The 14,912-nt window shown below is 46.5% G+C and overlaps 1 long non-coding RNA gene across 1 annotated transcript; it reads left to right on the forward strand.

The window, feature by feature from the left end:
- The first annotated feature begins 600 nt into the window (after positions 1 to 600).
- LOC114609448 lies at positions 601 to 13,805 on the forward strand. Its single transcript, XR_003709509.1, has 3 exons — positions 601 to 649; positions 9,127 to 9,242; positions 13,660 to 13,805. It is a non-coding gene; the product is annotated as an uncharacterized LOC114609448 (long non-coding RNA).
- Positions 13,806 to 14,912: the final 1,107 nt, after the last annotated feature.

A 14,912-nucleotide genomic window follows, 5' to 3' on the forward strand; every position in this document is an offset into this window, starting at 1 on the left:
GAAGACTGGGGGCTGCAGGAGAGGGCTTAGTCCTTAAGAGCTCATAATGCTCTTGCAAAGGGCCTGAGTTCGGTTCCCAGCATCCATAGAGGCAGCTCATAACCATCTACACTCCTGCTCCAGGACAGCCGATGCCTTAGCCTGTGACACCTGCATTCACGTGCACACGTATACACGCAGACCGGCATGCATGTGCATAATTTAAAATAAAAAATAAAGTTAACATTTTTAAGGACTGAAGGATAAAAGATGTTGACTAGCTTGTCAGGTGCCTTTGAACACATTCTCCCGGGGCGGGGGATAGCTTGTCAGGTGCCTTTGAACACATTCTCCCGGGGCGGGGGATGAGTTGGGAAGACCCCCTTCCTTCCCTGTCCATCAGAATCTTTACTGTTCCTCCACCTGAGTCAACTGGACACAGGCCTGCCTGGCACCCTGCGCTTCTCCTGTGGCCTGACTGTAACAGGCTATCCAAGCAGAAGGGGCTACTTCTCTGGATCACCTGCCATCAGAGACTTTCAAGCCTTTCTTCACCCCTCCCTTCCCGGCTCCAGCCCGGGTGTTGTGCAAGAGCCAGAGGAATTTGTGATAATGGAGCCACATGCCCAGGCTCAACCCAGGCCCAAGGAACTTGACCTGAAGCAGGAGGGTAAGCAAGAACACTCCTAGCTCCCAGGCCAAAAGGGTGGCCGGCAGCCACAAGGAAACTCCTAGTCCTTCTGAATGCTGCCAAGGAGGAGGAGGCTTACATCCTTATTTATAGCATTGCGATCGCAGGGGTTGGGATGATGGGGGTTGGGGGAGTTACTCAGATCCCTCTTGAGCTTGGCGCATGATTCATATCCCCTCGGGAGCTGCGGGCCGAGGCAGGGCGTGCGCTCAGGCAGCCTCCGGCCAGCCGCACACTCCGGCCCGCTCGTTTATTTATGGTGCTTTATCAGGGGCTGTGCACCGCGGCGATAAAGTTTATGAAAAGAGGCGGCGTCTCCGGCGGCGGGCTGGGCCCGGGCGCTCCTTTCCCACACTGATTAGGATCAGCCGGGACTTTAGAAGCGGCAGTTAAGGATCAGGGTGCCGGGAGCTGGCTCGCCTTCCTGCCGCGCCCAGCCTGGCCGGCTGCTGGCCCGCGTGGGTGGGAGGTCCGCGCTGTGACCCGGCACGGGGCGGGCGCAGGGCAGCCTGGAAAATCCAGCGCCCAGATCCCAGCTGAAGCCATGGCAAGGGGCTCAGGACCCGTTTGTCTTCTGAATGTGGCAACTCCGATCCCGTGTTTTTTTTTTTTTTTTTTTTTTTTACTTTTCCACCTCCCGATTCTTTTCGTGTGCGTTTACTCTCCCGGTGCATTTGGGCCCATTCCCTTCCGAAGTCTCTGCTGTGAGAATACCTTTAATCGCTTGCAGAGATAAATTCAGGATTACTAGCTCCGGTCTTGGCCTCTCAGAGTCGCAAAGGTGGATTACAGAGTAACCGCAGCCTAGGGTTATCAGGCTCCAAAGCAGGCACCGAGGCTGGCGCTTGCTTCAGTCTTACTGACTTCCTTAATCTGTGGTGACCTCAGGAAGGTGACTCTCCTAGCCAGAACATTTCACTGAGTGATATGAAATGACTCAGAAAGGCAGTGGCTGAACTTCAGTTGGACCTTAGAGGCAGGAAGTGAGGCTCGGTGGTAGAGTCCTGGCTCAGGGTTTGATTCTCCAGTACTCCCCACAAAAAAATAACCTGAGTAAATAACCTGAATAAGTAGACTCAGAGCCCACGTCTGGATTCCCCTACCTTGCTGATCAGGACGATTATCCTGTCTGAGAAGGTCACAGGTGTTAGGGTGTTGAAAACGGGTGTGTGTGTGTGGGGGGGGATGGGGGTCATGTATTCATTGTCAGCCTGACTGGTTTAGAATCACCTAGGAGATTGGCTGGGGCTTTCGAGGATGCTTCCAGGGAGGCTTAACTAAAAGAGGAAAGACCCATCCTGAATATGAGCAGCACCCTCCTATGGGTTGGGGGCCTGGACTGAGCATGAAAAAGAAGCAAGTTAAACACTAGCATCCATCTTTGTTTTCTTAACTGAGATGCAAGGTGATCCGTGCGCCCCCATTGCCCTGCCTTCTGTGTTCTGATGGCATTCCTTCAAAGCAGGGCCAAAGTGAACCCTGCTTCCTTAAGCTGCGTTTGCTAGGTATTGCATCATAGCAAAGAGAAATATAACTGACAGAACTAGATGTTCGCTGGACATGGTGGTGGGAAGGTAGGCGTTTCAGACAGAACAAGCCCTGCGTAAAACCGACTCTCAGGGGCAAGCTGCTTTCACTTGCTTCTCTAAGGAGTGGGAGGGCAGAAGGCCAGCGACTCTGACTTCTGTGACCGTGGGGTTGCCTTCATTGACTGCTTCCTCAATCTGGAACGTTCTGCTTGCAGCTACTGAAATCCCACCACCTCAGATGTCTAACAGTCATCTGATCTCTCCTTCTGATCCCTCCCAGACTCAGTCTTTATCTCTCTAAAATCAATCCTTCCTTTTGCCTCCCTCATGCCAAACCTGCCTCTCTGCCTCGGGGCCCTTTGGAGTTGGGCTCCACATGGCTATATTACTAAACTGCTCTGGTAAAGTCCTCCCCTTCATACTTGCTTTGACCCAGGCCCAGCTTGCTATTGTACACACAAGAGGTGTTTGCTAACTGTGGTTGGTGAATACATAGATAGCTATGTGCATTGTGGGGGAACATCTCATCTCACAGGTGTCATATTTATTCCTTCATGGATTTCAAGACCAGGCAGGCTAAAAATGGTCGTCTGTGTCCCCACCAGGGAAGGCCTAGACCACTCTGCCAAGAGAACACAGACTAGAACAGGCCTAGCAACCAGGTTGGCTGAGCCTAAGTAACCCAAGCTGCTAGCCCTTAAAATCCCTCCAGACAAGAAACAGGATTAGTCCCAGGGCCTGGACCTAGAGACGAGTCAACAAACGGAAGTCATGTTGCCCTAGTTATGGGGGAGAACATTGTGAGGGCTGAGAGCCAGGCCAGCCATTGTGCAATCCATTTTGAGTGCAGTGAACCATTCCAGGGAGCCAGGGCATGCCGGACATTTGCTCCTACGGGTACGGCATCAGCAAAAGGCACTTTCTAGGCCCATTGTTTAGGGGGTTAGGGTTGTATATTGTTCTTTTTTTGATTTTTTTAAACTAGATTTTTAGAAGATTAATTGAAAGAGTAATATATAAATATACATTCAAAAGTAGAATTAGGGGCTGGAGAGATGGCTCAGCAGTTAAGAGCACTGGCTGCTCTTCCAGAGGACAGGAGATTCATTCTCAGCACCCACATGGGGGCTCGTAATTGTAACTCCAGTTTCAGGGCATCTTGATGCCTTCTTTTGACTTCTATGAATATCAGGCATGAACAAGGTGCACAGACATGCATACAGACAAAAGATTCATAAAATAAAAGGGGGAGTCAGTTTTGATTTAATAGGAGTCAAATTCAAAATAAAATAATCTGGCACTTGGGAGGCAGAGGCGGACCTCGTGATCACTATGAGTTCAAGGGCAGCTTGGTTGGTCTATGTAGCAAGTTCTGAGTCAGTCAGGACTACAGAGTGAGACCCTGTCTCAAACAATGAGCCAAGACAACCGTTATACAAAGACAATTTGTTTGGTTATACAAAGACAATTAATTCTGCGCTCAGTCATATACTGCTTAAGTAATCACCCCCCTCCAAAGTACAAGTTCTCATCACTGAGAGCTTCTTCAGAGCTTGGCATGAAGCTTAGTTGTTATGCAAGCCTAGGCTATGTGAGACACACACACCTCCCTCTCTCCCTCTTTCTCTCTCTCTCCTTTCTTTTTTAAAAGATTCGATGTTTTGTACTTTTATGATGATCCTAAAAGTTCTTATGAAGTTGATTCACCTGTAGGCAGTGTTTCCATGACAATATGGAGTTGAGGATTACAGGTCACTGGTTTTGAGAATCGTAGACCTAGTCTTTCTTGTTCTGAATGATGTTAGGTACGAAGACAGCGTGGATTACTATGGTTTAGACATCATCCTTACTATCTAGACAAGGCAGGTGTGAATCAAGGACAGTTGAAGAAAGATCCAAGGAGGAGTCACAGCTGGCCACAGCTTGGATAGATACTGTTAAGCCATTTCAATAAGTGCCAGTAGACTGTCAGGATGGCTCACAGGGTGATAACTGGTGGAGACACAGCAATTATTTTGTGGATAGATGCTCACTGAAGTATTTATGAATGTTCTGTGGTTGCTCTGCTATCTTACATTTTGGGGAGGAGGAGTCATTGAGATGCGCAGGAGAACCAGAGCATCCTCATGCAAGATCAAGTAGAGGTGGCTCTGCCCAGCCTCTGTGCAACCAACATCATCCAGTCTAGAGAAGGACAGGCTACAAAGAGATTTAATGTTGAGGCCCATATCAAAGTAAGCTCACTTTTCTTAGGTTCTTAAGTACCAATGACCTTCCAGGGGTACTACACCCCACAGCCTTCTTAAAGCAAAGGGTTGCTAGGCCCAAGGATCCCTGGGGCCTTGTCCTAGGGGGCTGTCTAGCCACTTGAGACAGTCTTTTTTCCCTACTGTGTGATGGTCCAGTATGTGCTCTGCTTCACATAAGATCTTACTAAGCAGTCTTTCCAACTTTGTCTCATGGTCTCATAGCTCTCGATGGGACTTAGGTAGAAGTCCAAAGCTTGTGTGACTAAAGGATACTGAAATCAGTTGCTCTTCCCCAGCATCTAAGACTGTCTGGATTAACTGGGGCTCTGTCTCCTGTCCCAAAGCACAGACTCCTTCCCAGGAGACGAGGGCTTCTCTCACAGCTGTCAGACATGCTCAGACATGTCAGAACCCAGCTCAAGTTCAGCCTCGGCTCTGGATTTACCCTAATAATAACCGGCAAGTGTTCAGATGTTTTGACAAAAAGATTTTAATGAACTGTTCTACAATGAAGGCCAAACAGGAGGCACTGAATACAGACTGTGACAGGGAAGGATTTTAGTCTCTCTTCCCTCTGTCCATCCTTTTTAGCTTCCTTATTTTCTTTCTTTCTTTGTTTCTTATTTTTAGTAGTTCTAGAGATTGAAGTGAACCTCAGGCCTCATGCCTGCTAGGTACTGAGCTACATTCCGAGGGCATCTTCTTCCTTGCCCCTCTTTGCTTTTGACACTGGGTCTCACTGAGTTGCCCAGGTTGACTTTGAACTCACTGTGTAGCCCAGACATCCATGAACTTATGCTCCTCCAGAATCAGCCTCCTAAGTAGCTGGGATTATAGACTTGTGCCACTACACCAGCCAAAGCATTTCTTATATGAGTGTGATCATAAGGCAAATTATTAGTGTCTCCTCGGGTCTAGCATTTTCTTGCTATCAGAGCGAGTTCAGCCCTTGGGGCTCCTGGCGTGAACTGAGGTATTCCAGTTTTAAAATAGAATATTCCTGGTCCTTTCCTTAATTCAAGCCACATGAGTGTTCCATGGAGGGTTTTTTCCACACTTTTTTTTCTTACGTCTTAAACGTTTACACCTGCAGGCAACAAAACTAACGAACAAGCAGTAAACAGATATGAATGAGGAAGGCTGGAAATTACGCTGGCTTGATGCTCTTTTTTAAAGAACATGTGTTTGAGGTTTTATGTGGCTTACCCACAATGCAGACATCTCTTCTGTTCATAGGAGGGAGAGAAACAGACCACTGTTCTCAGGTGTTCCTGTGTTGGAAAGCGTGGTGGCTTTTATTTCTCTGTCACCCGAAAGCCCACTTGAATGCTATATTGTATGCTGGGGTGGAGGACTGGCTTTCTTCCCCTTACCTCCTAACTCTGCTGCTTGCAGCATGGCCTGGACTGACTTTCCACCTCTGCCAGACTAAAGATAACTTCTCCATCTGGGGTATTACCCACGGGCTAAATTTATTCTCAAGGGTGAGTTGGGGCTACCCTGACCTGTGACTCTGGGCAAGCACTAGGGACACTCTAAGTCAATTCGAGAGGTCCAACGAACGGAAGGAGAAGAGGGGATGAAAGATCCAGAGAGGGATTATTGAGAAGCTGCCAAAAAGACTTCAGAGGAAGAGGGACACACCCGTGACACCCTGTGATTTGAGAATAAGCCTTGTGAGCCTGCAGGATTTGACTGCTCCTGGCAAAGAGTTTCTTAGCTGTCAGCTACAGTGTTAGTGTAATACAACCCCAGAAGGAAAAGCCCAGTGTTAATCAGGGCTCAAGAAGTCAGTGGACTTGATGTACAGAATGGGGTATTTAATTTTATGATGTGGCTATGGGTTACATGGGAGACTAATAAAAGAACTCCATAAACTGCGGCTTGCAGCAATGGGGTTCTAGCTTCTGCCAGAGGGGCAGCTCGGCTCAGGAGTGGTTTCAACCCGGAGCTGCTCTCTGGTTGGTATGTACACGTGTGGTCACTCCGGTTCTGAAACTATAGCAACCCTTCTGTGACCATCATTAAGGAACTAATGCTCTCAGCTGCCCTTAGGGCAGCCCTGCTGCCCCAAGCTGTCCAGCCCTTACCCTAGACATGCTGCCTTCAGACTCAGCCCTATACGCTATGTCTCTAATGCTACCTCCCTCTTGAGAGGCTAACACCTCTGCAGAATTTTTGTCTGCCCTTTAAATATCGCCGGTCCTGCGAAAGCATCTCTTTCCTGGGGCTAGACCTTCCAGATGCCTGTGGGACACAGGTCCACAAGACTCTCCTGTACTAATTCCACAGCACCTATGGGCTTTCCTGCGGAGTCCTGCAAGGGCACACCCAATCTTTCCCTTGACTCATACTTGGCAGTCTCGAAGGGGAACTTTAACAGGCCCGGAGATGACCTCAGGGCAGAGGGACACTTTTGGAAGAATCAGACAACTTTGCATCATATTGCCTAACTGATGCCATACAGTTGGAATCAGAAGGATACTTGCAAAACTTTGAGCTCTCTCTACAGCCAATACAATCCTTTCTATGTCACTGTCTCAGGAGACTGACAACTCCTTCTGGGCCACACCCATTGCCACAGAGCATAGCTCCTTAAAACGAAATCTGTATGAACCAGCAGGGCCCCAAGATCTCCTAAAGCCCTTCTGTTGAATGGAAATCTTCCCGTACACCTAGAACTTCAGTCTCCAGTCTAGATAGAATTATTGCAAATCCCAGGACGGCCGTAACACAGCAGAGCAGTGTTATATAGCGCTGTGTTATCAAGTGAGCAGAGAATGATTTTAGCCAACCAGAGTTTGTTGAGCAGCTCCTAAGTGCCTGGTGCTGGGATCAGAACAGTCAGGAAGTGATTCTGTCCTGAGAGATCATACAGGACTCTTGTGCTCTTCTCGGATGTTGAGAGGAAACCTAGGGCCTTGGGTGATCCTTGTCTCTGAACTTCGTTCCTGGCTCAGCGTCATCCTAGGCGGGGTCCTTCCTGGGTGACTCTGGTCTTTTGCCTCCACAGGTTATCAATAGCCTGGAGAGTCCACTGAGAAGATGGGAGCTCATTTTATAGACTCTGGAATGGACATGCCAAGCTTTGATTAACCATCTCCTCCATTCTGGAAACGTCTATGAGAGTCCAACAGTGTCTATTTCTCATGTGTTTTGCTGAGTGAGCAACTGGGTAGAATGATTAGTTTGACTTTCATCAATAAGAATTACTAAATGATGTAGACAAGAAAAAGACATGTTATTTATAAACCTAGCATCTATTGATAGCAATGTGGTATTTACCCATGCAGACATTTTTGTTTTGTTTTTATCTAATGTGCCTGTAGATGTGGGAGACTTACACACATAACACATCCGTATACACTGCCTTTCAACCGGTTTATTCCCTTATAAACACAATTTTAATTTGAATTGCATTTTTATTTGTTTATTTATTTGTGTGTGTGCATGTACAACTATATCACAACATGTATGTGGAGATCAGACGACAAATTGGTTCTTTCCTTCTACCTTGTGGGCCCTGAGGTTTTAAATAGGATCGTCAGGCTTAGAGGCATACAGCTTCATCCACTTGGCCGTCTTACTGGCCCATAAACACAATTTTAAAGGAAATCCAATGAGCCCGGGATATTTCTTTAACACGTACAGCTTTGAAGATTTTTTTCCCCCAAAGAAATCAGGAAAACACAAGTTAAATCATTTCAGTAGTAAATAAGGAATCAGCCAGGGCCAACAGATCAAGTGTGTCTGTTCTATTAAAAGATATTTGGGGGGTTGGGGGGAGGTGTCTAGGTAGACTCCTCACCTGATAGTTAATTTTCCTGGTGGGACCGATGGAGGTAGACCCTGGAGAAGTGAGGGTATGTTAGACCTTTTGTTGCTGTGACAAAATACCTCAGAAAAACTGAAGTGGGGAGATTAATATTAGCTCAGAGCTACAGAGGTTTCGGTCCATAGTTCTGGGTCTCTTGGGTCCGGGCCTGTGATGAGAAAGGGCATCACGGTAACACTCAGCCAAACCTACTCACTTTGTAGACAGGAAGCAGACAGAAAGAATGGGATCAAGGATGAGGCCTAACTGTCAAAGGCAGAGTCACTTCCTCCAGCTAGGTCCCAGTTCCCAAAACAGTGGCGCCAGCTGGGGACCAAGCATTCAATACACAAGCCCAGGGGAGGGAAGCTGTTTGTATTTACACCACTATGGAAGGCTATCCCAGGTTTGATGGAGATTGGACAGAGATAGCTGGGCTGGGGGTTTCTTCTCTGGGTACCAGAGGCTGGAAGGCTTACGGATGATGCTCACTGTGGTGAGACCTATGGGCCTTTCACATTCATGGCCCCAGAGGAAAGGTCAGTCAGCATTTGTGCTGGACTACCCTCACCAACTCAGCTGAGAAGAAACTGGACATGAAGAGACAGTGGAGCTCCCCATCCTGAAGCCTCCATGAGAACTGGACAGGCCCTGTGTGCTACTGCTGAACTGAAGGCCCGTGAAGCAATTCTTTCTGTGGTGGTTTAAAAAGAGAACAGCCTCCGGGGCTCATCTGTTTGAATACTTCGTCACCACCAGTTGGTAGAACTTGTCTGGGAAAGATTAAGGTGACACCTTGATCTTTGGAGGGGGTGTGTCACTGTTGATGAGCTTTGAGTTTTAAAAGACTCTTATTATCCCTAGTGTGCTCCCTGGCTTGTTTGTGGATCAAGATGTAAACTTTCAGAAGTTCTGGTCACCATGTCTTCACTCAGCCATCATGGACTCTAACCCTCTGAAATCATAAGCCTGGTGCTTTGGTAAGTTGTCTTTGTCATGGGCTGGAGAGTTTGCTCAGTGTTTAAGGGCTAAAGAGTGGTTGTGAAAGACACGGGTTTGATTCCCAGCACCCACATGGAGGCTCTCAGCCTCTGCAGGCACCAAGCATGCATGTGGTTCATAGACACACGTGCAGGAAAAATACTCTTAAATAATAAAAGTAAACCTGAATTTTTAAAGTTGTTTTGGTCATGGTGTTTTATCACTGGAAAAGAAAAGTGACTAAGACACATTCCTATACTGGCAGGTTCCCCCCTACACCCTACCCTTGGCTTATGGAACTTCCGGGGCTGAGCCATAGAGGGCAGTAATGTCTCCATAGTGATGTAACATATGATGCAGTGAGGGGGTACCTGGTGGGCCCATGTCAAGGGCTCTCCCTGAGAAATCATGCCATGCAACAGGTCTGGTATAAGGGGGTGGGGGTATTTGGGGGAAGGGAAGGGAGTGAGGGCTTATGAGAAAGGGTAGAGGCAAATGAGTAGACATATAGACAGACAGACAGACAGACAGACAGACATGATCAGAGCCATGCAGGAGGATGAGAAGAGGATGGTCACAGAGAAGGACAGAAGGACAGAAATGGGAAGAGAGAGACTAGCCAGGAACATGTTAGGACACAGAGTGAGCTGGAGTGCGGGGCAGTCCTTTTATACGCAGCCCATCCAGCGCACCGGCTGCAGCAGGAGATGTTCATGCCCTTGCTAAGTCCCTGGGAGGAGCCTAGTGGAATTGCCTGGAAGCTAACACATGGAACTCACGAGGCCAGGAGAGAAGAAGAGAAAGCCACCAAGAAAACAATGCTACCAGAACATTCAAAAAAAAAAATCAAAAAATGTAAAAGGCATCCTAGAACTCAGGTGCCTCCTAAACTAAAATAATCTGTTGGGTGAGTTAAAAAAGATGTGGCTTTGAAAGCCAAGCGTAAAAGTAGCCCAGTCATAGAAACCAAATCAAGAGATCAAAGCCCAGGAAACCCGATCGGGGGACCTAAGATGTCCATATGGAGTTGCAGAAGAGAGAGAAATATGAACAGGTGAGGAGAGAATAAACAAAGATGGAGAAAATCTCTCTCTTAGAGACTTGGGCCAGATGTTTGTTACTGTGTTTACTGTTTACTTGTTGAGACAGACTCCCTCTATAGTCCAAGCTGACCTTGAACTCAACATGTAGCCCAGGCTGATCCCCAGCCTTCCTCCTCCTGTCCTAGTTCCCTGGATACTGGCATCACCATGCCAGATGAGACTTGAAAGCCTCAATGAAAGCCATGTCCTCAAACTTGTTCAGGACATTGTTGAACATTAGGTATGCGAAGAAGCTCATGCATCCTTCCATATGAAGGAAAGAGAGTCACATGGGGAAAGGAGAGAGATAGTGCCACAGTGTCTCCCCTCTCTCTCTTTCAACAGCGGAAGCCGGAGGGAATGGTGGTTGTAATACAAATACTAGAGCCAGCCAAAATTCCCTTTACTATGCAGGATAGAAGTGTGTGTGTGTGTGTGTGTGTGTGTGTGTGTGTGTGTGTGTGTGGAGAGAGAGAGAGAGAGAGAGAGAGAGAGAGAGAGAGAGAGAGAGAGAGAGAGAGAAAGTTATCTCACATGGAATTGGTCATACTGTCCCATCCCCCCGCCCCCCAAGTGACTAGTTGATAAGGATATTGCCCCAGAGAAGGAAGCAGGCCTGGGCTGTGACTGTTTCTTTCAGCCTAAGGCAGTTCCTGGAGAGAGATTTGTAAGGGCTGTCAGCACACACGGCAGCTGGAGGGGGTGGGGCATGGCTCTCATCACCCTTCCCAGGGTAGACATGGTCACATGCACTGTGTATGCAGATGCTGCTATGTGCTGGGAAATGTTCCACTGTGAGCTCTGGGTGGAGGTAGGAGGAGAGGAGAGAGCTCTCTTTTGTAGATTTTTACTTATTTTCATGGTATAAATAGTTCCTTTATGACTGATGTCCAGGTACCAGTGTGATGTTGCTGACCGGGGCAGTGTATCTCCAAGCAGACGAAGCATGTCACTGTGCCCGTGGTAGCTTCAAGGAGCTGTGCAGATGAGCAGACTCACACATCTCCATCAGCAAAGAACCTTCTGGATTTCTTCTCCTTTTGCTCCATTCTTTGTCCCAGCCCCCTTCCATCCAGTCTCAGGTTCTTTCCCCTGCTCCAGGAAGAGTCCCAGAAACTTGTCTGTCAGAACCTGAACCTGTTTCTTGGTGTGGAGACCAATGAATGGCCAACTTTATGCAAGACACTAGCAGGAAACAGTCTTTGCTTGAGGGTTCTGTAGTCCTTGCCGCAAAGACAGACCTCCCCCCAGGTTATGGTCCTTTGACTCCTGTGTGTGATTCTCTTGTATCCTAGTGACCAGATAAGGGCTAATTATAGTTTTTTCAAAGGCCCCAAGGGACGGAATTGACGGACTCCAGACTGTTGAATCAGCAGGCTCAGAGGAGGGCTATAGGCCTGAGGGTGGTTATGAATGAACCCTGTTCCACTAAAGCTAAGGTGGTTTTGTTTGTTTTGTTTTGCTAAGTATGAAAAGGAGAAACATAGACTAAAAACCCGAAAGCAAAACTCAAGCCCTATTCCCTACTAGCAAACCCTTTTCCCTACCACAGTCCTATTAACTTAACCCCGTGACCAATGAGTGTCAGATGTTGAAGCCATCACCCACTCACAGCCAGCAGCATGTAGGCACACTTCCAGGAAGGAGGCAAGCCTCCATCGTAGTATCTCTGAGTACACCATCAGCATGGACTGAGTACAGTAAGCCAGAACCCTGACATGGCTAAGAAAAGGACCATTCTTTGCTTTCCCAGCTAGCATAGCATTGGAACACAGATTGTCTTGAAGCCCAGGAATTGCCAGGAGGTGGTGGCACACGCCTTTAATCCCAGCACTTGGGAGGTAGAGGCAGGCAGATTTCTGAGTTTGAGACCAGCCTGGCCTACTGAGTGAGTTCCAGGACAGCCAGAGCTACACAAAGAAACCTGGTCTCGAAAACAAACAAACAAACAAAACAAAACAAAACAAAACAAAACAAAACAAAACAAAACAAAAGAAACCCAGGAATTGTCTACTCACACATATGGGGCACATGAGAACCTGTCATGGAAATCTCTGTGTGCTCGTCAGCTTACTGATATGGATAATGAAACAATAGCTTCCAAATATATTTGGGGCAAGTCTCTTTTCTCCTGGTTTCAAGTTTCACGTCTTTAAATGAGTATTTTAGATTTCTCAGGCAGTGTTTGAATTTTTTTGAATGTGTCCTTGTCTAGAGTCCTGAATTTCAGTTGAAAAACAAAAAGCCCCCAGTTTTAGACCTCTTAACTGCCTGTTTTGTAGCTAGTTGGCTGTGAGTGTTTTTGACATTCTCTTACGCCGTTCCTGGTGCTTACTAGTGATTGAAACCTGAACCCAGGGACTTATGTGTGATAAGCATGTGTTCTTCTCTGAGCTATAACACAACATAAGACATCATGAAAGCCGTTCTGTATGGATGTGCTTCTGTGTGTGTCTATATTGATGCTGAAGTTGGGAGAGTTTTCTAGGAGAAAGTTCTTGGTTTACTGAATTTGATAGAAACCTTAAAGAGTCAGAGTGTTAGACACGCCCCTTCCCACACTAATTATTACTGAATACCACATTTCTCCTTGTGGCATCTTTTAAAGCAATATATTATTGACTTGCCCTTGGTGACCAGAAAACTCAGAGAAGAATTCATCGTCCAGCTATTCCCACTCTGGTTTCATGGCAATTACATTTTGGGGTAACTCTTAATGTTTTCTGATTCACAATTTTATGGCCATTTAAAAAAGATTTTTTAATATAATTTTTAAGTGTGTGTGTGTGTGTATATACATGTGCATGTGTGTTTACTTCTGTGGGAGTTATCTCTTTCCTGGCTGAGGTAACCACCTCTACCATAAGTGGTCAAGATACCTAACAGTGACACTCCATGTGTCTCCCCTGTCACAGGAGACCATCTCTTTTGTAACATGGTCACCTTCTTCCTCTCTTTAACTTTTGCCAACATTGAGATTTTCTAAGCACACACCTATTTGTATAACCTACATCTCCCCAGACCCTCACCAATTTCCCAAACATCATTTAGATGTGTCCCCATATTGACACATCGCCACTGCATAGTCAGTCTACCATTAGAGATGAGGTTGCTGTTCATTGCTGTTCTAAAAACTACTGTGATGAGACCTTTTATATACATGTCTACGCATCTGTTATTTCCCTTTGATGTATCCACAGAATTGACATTAGTATCAGAAGGGTGTGGAGATGCTTATACGTATAGGTTTGTGTTACCATATCGCCTTCAGAAAAGTTTATCCTTCTGAGTTCAAGGCCAGCCTGGTCTACAACAAAAATCCTTATTCTTTCAGGTCCCATCAGTCGAGAAGAATGCCTGATTAATGATCTCCACACTGCCTCATCTTCCTTTTGTAATCAATAGTTACAAAGGTGATTGGGGTGCATATGTTTTGTTTTTACCTATGTTCTTGATCATTAATAAATAATTGTGCTTACATTTTACTGACTTATATTTTTATCTGAATTATATGTTCACATTTTTTTTTTCATGTAGAAAATGGCAGGGCTGATATTTTTCTCATTAACATGCTACAGATAAGCCAGCCAAAGGCTTAAAAATCATTTTACAACAAACTTGATTTGTTTTTATTTTACGTACATTGGTGATTTGACTGCATGTCTGTGTGTGGGTGTGCAGGAAGTTATGGACAGTTGTGAGCTGCCATGTGGGTGCTGGGAACTGAACCTTGGACTTTCTAGAAGAGTAGCCAGTGTTCTTAACTGCTGACTCATCTGTCTAGTCCCCTGATTTTATATGTATATATTCCTGCCACGGCGCCTGCTGCTTGTCGCCATGCCTCCAGTCCACCACCACGAACTTTTATCCCTCTGGAACCACAAACCAGAGTAAACACTCTCTTCCTTAAGTTGCCTTTGGTTGTGGTGTTTTATCACAGCAATAGAAAAGTGACCAGTACGGTGGTGGCCCATGAAACAGAACATAGGCCAGAATCAAAGCACGGGGTCTAACCTTCCAAGGCTAACTTCCATCGGCCCGGTTCCAACTCTTAACAACTCCGCAGCCCTTAAAAAGAAGTTTAAAGGTTGGGGAACCAAGCATTCAAACATAAGCCTGTGGGGGATGTTTCAGATCCAAACCAGAACAGGTAGTGTGCTCTATTGCACAGTTGCTTCCCGTTAAATATGCCCTTTGGCCTGAATGGACTTACAGCTGTAGCAAGCAAAACCATGCTGCTGGCAAGAAACACAAGACTTATTTTCTTCTGGTCTATTAGTGAGAGAATCTGCAGCACAGCGCAGGTCAGCCACTGCCAGCCCTAGAATTTTTCTCCTGCTTTCCTCCCTGTCTGCTGTTCTAAGATGTCGAGAATCACTTAGCTCATTAGACTTGCTATAGTTTCCCCAGAAGTCTCTATTTTATGCATCTTCTTTGGCGAACACAGATTTCTGAGGGCACTCAAAGAACAAAAAAGCACTTTGAAATCTGTTCCTGAGATAGCCCAGGAGCAACCCGCAACGCCATTCAGCCGTTTATGACAGCGGATGCCAACAACTCCTCTAGGATGGGCATCTGTTCATCCTG

This window comes from Grammomys surdaster, unplaced genomic scaffold, assembly GCF_004785775.1.
Source record: "Grammomys surdaster isolate TR1022 unplaced genomic scaffold, NIH_TR_1.0 125956, whole genome shotgun sequence".
NCBI lineage: Eukaryota > Metazoa > Chordata > Mammalia > Rodentia > Muridae > Grammomys > Grammomys surdaster.